Raw genomic sequence first — 12,587 nt, forward strand, 5'->3', positions numbered from 1 at the left:
TATTCTCCTTAGGGGAATACCAAAACCTCAGATTGGGATCTGGGGTAAAAGAGAGCTGTATCTTCTTGGCTACACATGCCTGGAGTAGAGTGTCCATCACTTTGAGCTGGGAAGTCATGGAGAGCAGATTATAGCTCAAATGTTGACTCCTGCTGTTCTTACCATGTCTTAGTAGATTTCCTTGAATAAACATTTCTCCATTTGCTGTATGACCTTAGGCATCCAGATATTAAAATATTATTTTAAATAATTATTACAAATTATTATTGTTTTACTAGAAAGGGGATCCACAGAGCTTCTTATATCACTATTCTAGATGTTCTTTTGAACTGGCACTATTGTATAGATATAACACAATTTATAGCATCCTTAAATATTTTTTTCCATCTCTGACTACTTTTCAGATTATTTTTTATTATCAGAGAAAATGAATCACTTTGTAATCACCTCATTTGGGGAGGTTGATGAGGTGATTACAAAAGAACCAGATGAGAATTTATACATCAGCAATTTTTGCTTTCTTCTTCCCACCCTTAATGGAGGTTTAAACTGCACAGTTGGCAGGTGGCAGACATGGAAATGAAAGGAGCACAGAGACCCAAGCCAAGGTCTTAATTTCTGGCCCTATTTTACAACCTTCTTCAAACTCATTGTTGAAGTTCAGGAAATATTTCTCTCTTGCCTGGTTCTATGGTAGTAAAACAACTCTCATATCATCACCTCATATCTCCCATACTCTGCTTTTTGGTTTTTGTTATTTTAAATAAAATACTATGTGTCAGGTCTATAAGCTCTGGATCTTGGAATCCAAATGACTTTCTCTATTACAATAACTACAGTTATAAATAAGAAATGTTTTTGCTTTCAGTAAATTATCTGTTTAGTAAGTTTTCAATAACTAAGTTGACGTGGCTATTTATTCCTGGCTAGGGTAAGACATGCAGAAATCTATCACTACTGCCCAGCTGTTGGGAGTATGGAGGAAACAAACACAAGGAAACCTGAACAAACCAATGTCAGTTAACATCTCAAAATATTATTCTGTTATTACTTTAAAATTATTCAATATATTACACGGTCCTCTTATTTGGGAGAGAGGAATTGTGGGATGATAGACCTACAGAAAGTAGCTGCCAATGAAAGTCCAGATGGCTCATTATATTTTTAAGATAACAATATAATATTTAAGAAAAAGAATAAAGGAATGGGCTACTTTACTTTCATATGTCTATTTTTAACAGAGTGATTTTTAAAACTGATTTCCACTTAGCTCTTTTTAGACTTTCCATTTCTATATGAAGGAGCCCAAAGCTCCCTAAATGTCTCTGACATGCTATGTTCATCTTTGTGTATTTACAGAATGTTTTGGTTTTTCTGTTCACACAGGCTTCAGTTGAGCATCTCTGTTCTCTGCTTTCCTATGTGACCTCCACTTGATTGGGTCAAGCTGCATTTTGAAGTATGTCTGAAAGGTAATGACACCACAGTAAAAGAGTGACTTTTCACTATAAAAGAAGCTATAAATTAATTATAAATTATTTTTTAGAAAACAAAAGAGTATATTTTTAAAAACAATTCTTAATATTAAATGAGAAAACTTCTAAAAAGCTGAATAGTTTCTTCTCTAGTTCAGAAAATGTATTAGCTTAAAGCCACAATAAAAGCTTGAGGATCATCAAATCTGGTGTGGTAGAATAGTTTTATACCTTTACTGACTAGTTTCTCCTAAAATTTCCAATTATGTTTTTAACTTAATCCTTTATTTGGTCAGTCAGACAGTCAAAGAAAACAAAATGGAAACTGGGGTTACAGAGTTGTTTTTGCTAACTTGATTTTTGAAAAATATGGTTCCTTATTGAAATTGGAAGGACTTAAGGCATAAACAATATATTTTGGAGAATACCTTAGCAAGAGTGAAAATTGTTTGTTTCTCATTCTAAGTAAAAGAAGTTGAGAAGAATTCAGCAGTAGTATGTCATCTTCATAGACTGATTCCTGAAGCATATCTTCAAATAGTTTGTGAGATCAAACAGAAGGTTTGGGCTTCAATGCCTGATTAGGTCCTAGAGAGATAGCAAGTGCCAATAAAAATGCTCTTTTTTTGTCTAGGCCTTCAATATAGTTAGGCTATTTGTCCCTTCTGAATCTTATGTTGAAATCTGACTCCTCACAAATGGCTTGGTGCCATCTATCTTCTTAGTAATGAGTGAGTTCTCACTCTATTAGTCTGAGTGAAAACTGATTGTCAAAAAAAAGTCTTCACCTTCTTTCTCTCACTTCTTTCCTCTTGCCGTTTGATACCAGCTCCCTTTGCCTTCTGCCATTTCATTAATTGTTTTATGCCTATCTTATACCTTTTTTGTCCCTCTTTTCCTCTCTTTCTTTCCTCTCTTTCAATGTAATTCATTTAATTTTTGTAATGGTATTCTTCGATTTGTGTTTTCCTTGTGTGTATCTTCATTAGGTATAGTATTTGTGATTATCATGAGGCTTACATAAAATATGTTATGGTTGTAACAGTTAATTTTAAGATGGCAGTTTAATTTTAATCTCATACAAAAACTCTATACTTGTAGTCTTCCCCCATGCTTTAGGTTATTGATGTTTCAATTTGCATATTTTTGCATTGTATATCCATTAAGATATTTTCATAGCTATTATTTGTAGTACTTTTGTTTTTTGACCTTTATACTATAATTCAAAGTGACTTACACAACTATACAATATTATGATATTCTGTGTTTGCTATATATTTACGTTTACTGGTGAGTTATATAGTTTCATATGCTTTCATGTTGTTTAGCAACTTTTTATTTTAATGTGAAGAACTTTTTTTTTTTTTACCATTTCTAAGGCAGGTGTAATAGTAATGAACTCCTTCAGCTTTTGTTTCCCTGGGAAAGTCTTCATCTCTCCATCATTTTTGAGGGAAAGTTCTGCCAGCATAGTATTCTTGGTTGGCAGGGTTTTTTCTTTCAGTGGTTTCAATGTATCATCCTGCTCCCTCTGGCCTGCAAGGTTTCTGCTCAGAAGTCCACTGATAGGCTTATTGGAGCTCTCCTATATGTGACAAGTCTCCGTTCTCTTGTTGCTTTCAAAATTCTTTTCATCTTTAAATTTTGACAATTTGATTATGATACATTCAGATTCATCTCATTTGAGGCTGGGCTTCAAGAACATGGATGGCTGTTTTTTTTTTCCAGATTTGTGAAGTTTTTAATCCCTATTTCTGTAAACAAGCTTTCTTCTTCCCCTCACTTTTCTCCTTATGAGAATTCCATAATGTATATATTGGTTCACTTGATGGTGTCCCATAAGTCTCAAAGGCTTTCTTCACTCTTTTTCATCCTTTCAATTTTTTCCTCCAATGTCCACAGAATTTTAAGTGATCTGTCTTTGAATTTACTGAAGCTTTCTTCTGCTTGATCATGTCTGCTGTTGAACACCTCTTTTGAAATTTTTTTATTTCAGTTATTATATTTTAGCCCTAGAGTTTTAGTTTATTTCCTTTTTATAATTTCTCTTTTTTAAAAATATAATTTCTCTGAATTTTTTAGTTGTTTATCTGTGTTCCTTGTAACTCACTGAGCTTCTTTAAGATTTTTAAAAATTGTTTTTGGTAAGGTAATTCATTATTTTCATTTTTAAAGAATCAGTTACTAAAGATTCAATTCATTCTTTTTGATGGGGTCATCTTTCCCTGATTCTTCATGTTTGTTGTAACTCATGGAAGCAGTCTCCTCTCCCAGCCTTTACAGATTGCTTTAGCAGGATAAAACCTTCACCCATCATCCCTGGTACAGATTCTGAGAGCTTGTCAAATATTTTCTGTAAGTTTGTCTTCTCTGAGTTGTACATGTAGATTCTTAACCCCAGGGATTTACTGGGTTCACCCCCAACAGAAGACCATAATTTCTTCCTTGCTTTGGCATCTGACTGCTGTACTATGGACCAGAATGTTGCGGGCATGCCAGTTAGGTGTGTTCACAAACACTCATATGTGTGGCAGGCCAGGAATGAATCAGTAAATAATCTCTCAACAGTTACCCCAATTTATTTCATTCTCCACTAGTAATGTTGTTGCAGAGAAGGAATGTGAAAGACTGACTTTTTCATCAATTCTATGGCCTTGGGGGAGAAATTACTCCCTTGTGAACTGTGTGTGACTACAATGGGCTGAGGCATGTGGACAATGCTGAAGGCAGAGGTGTGTGTGAGCAGAGGTTCACAGTGAGGCAGGTGCATCACCAGTGAGTCCAATCAACCCATCAGGACAGGTGCTGCATGGAGGTTGTGAGCACTGAGGTGGGAGATACATAAGGGCTGCACAGGAAAGAGCTAGGAAGGATCATGTGTCTATGGTCACCAAGTTTAAACATATTAATGTTTATTTTATAGAGTACACTTGAATATTTTTGTAGCCTCAGAGAAAAAAATAATTTCCTCACCAAACATATTTACAACCACTCAGTTTCCCTCCAGTTTCCCTCCAAGTTATTAAGCTTTGTTCAAATTGGAAAGCTGAATTCCATATCTACAGAGTATTGTTTTCCTAATTCTGACTGTGTATTGAGGAGAGGAGTACAGTAGACAGAATAAGATGGGGAGTATGTGGGCAGCAAAATGTCAGATGAGGTACCTCTGAGCTCTCACTCCCCTACAGTTATGTCAAAAAATAAAAATACACACACAAAAAACCAAGCCACCAGAATCAGTCTGAATCAGCTGAGGATGTTAGTCAAGGAGAACCAAGAAGTGACAGCCACAGTCTCTTGTGATGTCTTTTGCCACCTTGTTGGAAGGCAATGGTGTGTGTATATTTCTGCATGGCGTCCCAGACTAGCCAAAAGCGCTTTAGTGTTATGAGAGCAGGAACACTAAGTCTGCCACTGGGGGCCTGAGGCTGAGTGTGTCTTGTTTTCTGAGACTTGAGTGTACACAGAGTTGGTATGATGGCATCCAGGTGCAAAGTAACATTTGTTCCCTTGGGCCATCTCTGTCACATTATTTCCAGAGAAAAAAGACCCTGTCCAGCAGAGAGACAGACTAGATTGCAGTGGGTCAGGACTGATCGTCTCTGCATTGGAATGCTGGGGCACCAGTGTGCATTGTCAGGGGCTCCCAGGATGTGGGAGCAGACCTATGACTTAGGGAGACCTGGCCGAAGGGTCAGTGGGAGGGGTCCCCCATCCCCAGTCAGTCCTAGGTATGAGTGGGGCCTTGGAGGAAGGGGCTGGGATGCTGCTGCTCCATGTATGATTTGATGTGCCAGGCAGCTGAGGGTGACACACCATGGCAGGAGCGGGTGCAGGGTCAGGAGTAGTGGCTCATCTTTGTTTCTGGGATATTCTGGTTTCTGGCTCCTGATACCAGGATCATCTTTGATTTCTACCTTTCTGGATGCTCCTCTTTGCCAGCATAGACAACAGATTTGCATTGTCATATTGGTGGCAAGATCCTCAAGGTCACTCTCAGATTTGATGACACCTTAGGACTCAGAACTCTATGAAGCTGACCTCCTGAGGTCAAAAACACACTACAAGGCCCAAGGCCCTTACCATAAATCCCGTTGTTAGCATGAACTTCCCAAGGCCTCAACTACACAAAGACACTCTCAGCAGGCAGGATATGCCAAGGGCTAGAAGTTTCCTCCCAGGAGCCAGACAAGGCCAGGCCCTTCTTTGGAATGCACAGGTTCTGAACTGTCCTGCCGGGTTGAACTCACTCTTAACTGCACAGTAAGTTTTCACTTCTCTGAAATGAATGTCCAAGGGTTGAGTTCTGGGTCTTATGTACTTGTGTTTTTGTTTGTTTTGTTTTGTTTTGTTTTAAAAGCTGCCACCCAGTAAGAGCGCCAGAGGCAGGTGTTGAGGGTCAGGCCCCGGGCTGCACGGGTTCCCGTGGTGCTGGGTGCCAGACCCTAGCGGCGGGCTGCCCCTTAATTTGTTGTTTGCAAAACAACACGTGGAGCCCCGAGTTGCGGGCTGGAAAAGCTGGAGGCAAGAGCCATTTGCTGACTTGCCTGAGCCCAGCCAGCGGTGGGGAGAGGCAGGACAGGACTCGGAGGGCTTTGCTTGTGCCGAGCTGCTCTCAGCATGGGCTCCTGGCCCTGCAGCTGCAGCGGCGGCAGCAATGGAGAGCTGTCAGAAATGCAGGTTTTCAGACCCCTCCGGAATCTGTCCAGCTGTGGAGTGGCCCTCCATGTGATGGTGTTGCTTGAAAAGTTTGAGAACCACTCCATTATGGAGTACTCAAAGGCTGCACCAGAGTCCAGACCTTTAAGTTAAGAAAAGCAGAAGGACATACTGAATGCCAGCGACAAATTAACTGAGGTCCTTGAAGAGGCTATCACTCTGTTTAATGGAGTGTCCCGAGCAAGAGAAGCAGTCCTAGATGCCCAGATTCTTGTTTTGGCTTCAGATTTTGGCTAAGAGAAAGCAAAGCAGCTGTGCTCAGATCTGAACTCATTTGACATGTGTTGAAACTCTACTGGCATATATCGGTATAAATCTGTCAGAAACTGAAGAACTCATCCATAATGAAGATAGTTCTGATTTTTATTTCACAGTCTATGACTACTGGAAGATATCAGACAAAACAGCAGAAAACACCTTTAATAAAACCCATACAATCCACTTTCTGTTGGGTTCAATACAAGATTTCCCTGTGCCAAAGCCCCAAATCAATCGTCCAAGAAAAGTTTCTATGATTCAGGAGGAGAGGGCATTGCCTGCCCAGTTAAAAAGAAGGGAAGAATCTCATTAAGAAATAACAGAGAAAGAAGTAGAAAGAATCTTGGGATTGTTGCAGACATGTATTGGAGAAGCTCTTGCTCCCCCACTGTCCTTTGACTTTGTGGTTGATCCACATTCTTTCCCCCATACAGGGGAACACATCTTTCATGTTTCCTTCATTATATGAGATGGTTTTGCAAGAATAAGGCTTGACCAATACTGACTGCAAATAATAGAGCCTGATAATATTAACAAAGAAAGTGAGGGAATTTACCAAAGCATTCATATTAGGAATCAAGGAATTCTAGCTTTAAAGTACCCTGACTGCGAGATTGTGAACACCTTTGAGATTTCAGTGCCTGGGATTACTGTGGGCAGCAGAGGCTAAGTGCATGATGCTAGCTGAAGGACTCAAATGGATAGTGAAGTCCAAGAAGGAAAGCAGCATGTATTATATATAGTGTATGATTCAACATTTTAAAAGGCAGATTGTTCTTAGTGAAATGTAGCTTTTGATAGTTAATGAATTTGTCATGGTTGTTTATGATTAAAGGAAATTCACTGCCATATATTTTTTTAAAAAGCTACCACACTTTTTCCCCATAGTGTCTGTATCAGTTTTAATTACCACCAGCAATATGAATGATCCAGTTTCTCCACATCCTCACTAGTATTTGGTACATTTTCTCTATTTTGTTTAAAGCATTCTGGTAAATTTGCCATAATATTGCAGTATGATTTCAAATTCGTGTCTCTGAGAAATAGCTAACATATTTTCATGTGCTCACTTGCCATCTCCATCTCCTCCTCAGGGAAATGTCAGTTCACATCTGTTGCCTAATGTAATTTTTTCCCCACTGTGGCATTTGGAGTTTTTTTCATATGTTCTGGATACTACCCTTTGTCAGATATGCAGTTGGCGAATATTTCCTTATGTCTGTACTATGTCATTTTATCCCTTTAAAAGGGACTTTCACAAAGCTTAGGTTCTGAATTTTGATGAATTCCAATTTACTCTTTTCTCTCTTTCTTCTCTTTTTTTCTTTCTTTCTCTCTTCCTCCCTCCCTTCCTTTTTCTCTTTCACTCTTTCTCTTTCTTTCTTTCTCTTCCTCCTTCCCTTTCTTTTTCTTTCTTTCTTTCTTCCTTTTTCTTTCTTTCTTTCTCTTCTTCCTCTCTCTGTCTCTCTGACAAGAACTTTAGAAAATACTGTTATATATTTTGTAGGAATGTTAAGATTAAACTTTATTTCTAAGACATGTTTTCTTTCCTTTAAATAAACAAGTTTTTTACTGAAAGAATTAAAACTGATTTATGTATTTACATGTATTTTTAATTACCTACATTACCAGAAGGCACTTTTCAAATAAGTATCAATATTTTATGAATGTTAAAGAAAAAATTAAATATATTGAATAAAAATTTATAGTTAAAATATATCCCATCCATGATGTACAGGAGTGTAAATATAAATTAGTAATGTTTTAGTCTAAAATGACTAAATAATTTAATAATATGTATCTTGAGAACTGATACAACAAGTAAATCAAACTCAGTTTATAAAGAGAATTGAATAGGGAACCAAATGTCATTTAAGCCTTTCTTGTTTTTTTAAAAAAATCAATTTTTATGAGTCACCAAATAAAAAATAAACATACTAAGAAGAATGTTACCCCATTACATTATAGAGAAAACAATCTTCTGAATCGCAGGACTCTAAGACCTGGATGTGTAATCTGAGACTATCAAAAGAACTCATTTGTAGATCACTTGGCCTCCTTCCACAGCCTGCCTAGCATTTACAAATACCACTAATTGACAATCTGTGACATAGTCACTTTCAAGTAAAAGAGGCAGACATGAAGGTGTGTACAATGTGATTTTTATAATTTTTGTGAAGTTGAAGAACTATCAAAGCTGATGTACAATAAAAATCAAAGCAGGGCTGTGCATGGTGGGGTGAGTGGGCTTGTTTGAAATGTCACAGGGGCTACTTTCTGTGCTAGGACATGATCTATATATTAATAGGGCTGTTGGATACTGTAAGGAATATAAAGTTATAAAAGTCTATAAAGTCATTTACAGATAACATCTGCACATTTCACTATATTTTAATTTTGTGTTAAGATAAAACAATAAAGGCTGGGCACGGTGGCTCATGCCTGTAATCCCAGCACTTTAGGAGGCCGAGGTGAGCAGATCACGAGGTCAGGAGTTCGAGACCAGCCTGACCAACATGGTGAAACCCCATCTCTACTAAAAATATAAAAATTAGCCGGGCATAGTGGTGCGTGCCTGTAATCCCAGCTACTCAGGAGGCTGAGGCAGGAGAATCGCTTTAACCCAGGAGGTAGAGGTTGCAGTGAGCCAATATCATGCCACTGTACTCTAGCCTGGGCCACAAAGTGAGATTCTGTCCCTCTCCCCCCAAAAAACCATAAAGTAATAAGAAAGATGGAAAGAAGAATGATTATTAAATTGTAATGGAGATAAGTATATTTTATTCACAAATTTCCCCTGTTAGTGACCATAAAATTGACCAATCCAGAATGCCAGCTACTAGTAGGGCTCCAGGCAGAATGTTGGGGTGTTCCTCGGGGTTTGTTGTGGCAGCTGGACCCATGGTTACCAGGCAGAACTCTGTGGTGGCTGCAGTGCCACGGAGAGCCTAAGATCCTTTGTGGACCTGGGCCCTGGGCTGATCCTTCAGAAGATGGGCAAGGTGATGGTGGAGCTGCTGCCACATGACCTCAGTACACAATTCACTGTCCACAAATTCCAGGTGGAGACACTGGTGTGTCCGCCTCTCATCGGGGTATTGGTAGGTCTTATGGTTTTACTAATACTTGTTCAGTCTGTTAGAAGTCAATTTTGTGTAAAGCATGAAAACTGTGGAAACACTGAATTCACAGATTGAAAAGAAATGCCAACTCACTACCAAGCTTAATGCTGCATATAAGGAGTTTGCAGAGATTGGGTTATCTTTAAAGAATGTCAGGGTAGTCTTTAAATACACCCAGACTTATGGATACTTACAAAAAAGTGAGGAGCACAAACTTGATGCTGACGGACTAATTCAGTTCCCTGTTTTAAGAACTGAAAAAGAGATCCAAACTCTCCAAGCAGTAAGAAGCAAAGGAGAAGATGCCAAAAATGGTGGAGTCTGTAGAAGAAGTCATGAGAATCACTTCATCACAAGAGCCTTTTCTAAACCCACTTGGAGAAGAGCCAAATCCTGCTGGTCTCTTCTCAGGAGTTGACCTGGGTCTTAAAGCTGTGCTGCTCCATCCTCTCCGCTCCCCATGGGCCTCGTGGGCTGCCAGGCTGCCTATACCCATCTTGACTCCTTCTGAGGGTCATTGAGGCCCGTTGGTCCAGGGGAACTCCTCATTGGGCTGGAATTCCTCCACCTTCACATGCTGGACATAGCAACCAGCTTCTTCACGGTAAACTCTTTCAAATCTAAAGAATATGGGAGATCCTGCAACATGTCAAGAAATGTGGAACTTTCTTTCCTTTCACAGAAAGTTTGGATTATTTCTTATTAACAGTGAAAGAAATGCTTTACTTGAGAGCCTAATCTTTTACTCAAATTGAAGCATCATCAAACTACATTTCTCAATACATTACTCTGTAAATATTTATAAATTAATAAGTGAACAATTCCTATTTTATTCTCTAAATAGTTATTATGTTACACTTTAAAAATATATGCATTTTTCAATCAAGACTTTAAAGTATCAATTTTTTTAGAGTTATATTCCCAGCAGTTATAAATCACATCAGAGCATCATTTTTTGACCTCAGTATATATTCATTTTTAAAAAGTTAATAGATTTATTTTGGGATAAAGTGGAAGAATATGCTTAGAAAGTTAAATTATTTAATATTTGTATTTGAGTATAATAAAATATTTTTTAGAAAGCAAAATTGATAAACTACTTGAAGATGGTTTTCTCTTGCTACAAGAATGTTCAGGAAGAGATTTATCTTTTTTGTGGTAACGCCTCTTTCTTTTCTTTTTCAAGCTTTAGAGTCAGGGTACATATGCAAGTTTGTTACCTGGGCAAATGGTGTGATGCTGAGGTTTGGTGTATGAGTGATCTCATCATCCAGATACTAAGCATACTACCCAAAAGGTTTTCAACCCTTGCTGCTTCCCTCCCCTCTCTAGTAGTCCTTGGTTTCTACTGTTGCCATCTTTATTTCCATGAGGAACCAATGTTTAGCTCTCACTTTTAAACGAGAACATGTAGCATTTGGTTTTCTGTTCTTGCATTAATTTGCTTAGGATAATGGCCTCCACCTGCATCCGTGCTGCTGCAGAGGACTTTATTTTGTTCTTTTCTATTGTGTGTAGTATTGCATGGTGCATATGTACCACATTTTCTTTGACCAGTTCACCACTGATGAGACCTAGGTTGATTCTACATCTTTGATATTACTGCAATGAACATGCAAGTGCATGCCATGTGTCTTTTTGGTAGAATAATTTGTTTTATTTGGGATATATGCCCAGTAATGAGATTGTTGTCAAATTATACTTCTGTTATAGATTATTTTAGAAATCTCCAAACTTATAAACATTCCCTTTTCTACACTACTTTGCCAGCATCTTTTTTTTTCTTTCTTTCTTTTTTTTTTTTTTTTTTTACTTTTTGGTAGCTATTCTGACTTGTTTTAGATGGTTTCTCATTGTGGTTTTGATTTGCATTTCTCCTGTGGTAAGTGATGTGGAGCATTTTTTCATGTTTGTTGGCTACTTTTATGTCTTCTTCTAAAAGTGTCTGTTCATGTCTTTTGCCCATTTTTTAATCGTAATGGGTTATTTGTTTTCTGCTTGCTGATTTTTTTTATGTTCCTTATAGATTCTGGGTATTAGACCTTTGTCAGATGCATAGTTTGTGAATATTTTCTCCCATTCTTCAGGTTGTCTTTTGCTCTGTTGATAGTTGCTTTTGCTGGCCAGAAGAAGTTCTTCAGTTTAACTACATCCCACTTGCCAGTTTTTGTTTTTGTTGCAATTGCTTTTGGGGATTTATTCATAAACTTTTTCCCAAAGCCAATGTCCAGAATGGGTGTTTCCTAGGTTTTCTTCAAAGATTCTTATAATTGGAGGTTTTACATTTAAATCTTTAATCTATTTTAATTTTCAAATATGATGAAAGGAAGAGGTCTAGTTTTATTCTTCTGCATATGGCTAGCCAGCTGTATCAGTGCCATTTATTGAATAGGGAATCCTTTCCCCATTGCTTACTTTTGTCGACTTTGTCAAAGATCAGATAGCTAGCTACAGGTGTGCAGCTTTGTTTCTAGATTCTTTCTTCTGTTCCACTGGTCTATGTGTCTGTTTTTGTATCAGTACCATGTGTCTACTTTTTAATACTGTAGCCTGGTAGTATAGTTTATAGGGTAATGTGATGCCTTCAGCTTTGTTCTTTGTGTTTAGGATTACTTTGGTCATTTGAGTTCTTTTTTGGTTCCATATGAATTTTAGAAGTTTTTTTTTTTCTGGTTTTGTGAAAAATGCCATTAGTAGTCTGAAAGGAATAACACTGAATCTGTAGATTGCTTTGGGCAATATGACCATTTTTACAGTATTGATTCTTCCAATCCAGAAGTATGGAATGTTTTTGCATTTGTTTCTTTCATCTCTGATTTCTTTCAGCAATGCTTTGCAGTTCTCCTTATAGAGATCTTTCACTGCCTTGCTTAGATATTTTGCTAGGTATTTTATTTTTTGTGTGGCTGTTGTAAATGGGATTGCATTCTTGATTTGGCTCTCAGCTTGAATGCTATTTGCATATAGAAATATTACTAATTTTTTTTACATTGATTTTGCATCCTGATACTTT

The 12,587-nt window shown here is 37.7% G+C and overlaps 1 pseudogene; it reads left to right on the forward strand.

Annotated features, from left to right (window-relative positions):
* Positions 1-6,095: 6,095 nt before the first annotated feature.
* Positions 6,096-9,992, forward strand: LOC105730967 (non-structural maintenance of chromosomes element 4 homolog A-like; annotated as a pseudogene).
* Positions 9,993-12,587: the final 2,595 nt, after the last annotated feature.

The sequence above is a fragment of the Aotus nancymaae genome, unplaced genomic scaffold, assembly GCF_030222135.1.
Source record: "Aotus nancymaae isolate 86718 unplaced genomic scaffold, 86718_ANA_hifiasm-v0.15.2.pri h1tg000020l, whole genome shotgun sequence".
In the NCBI taxonomy this organism is placed as follows: Eukaryota; Metazoa; Chordata; class Mammalia; order Primates; family Aotidae; genus Aotus; species Aotus nancymaae.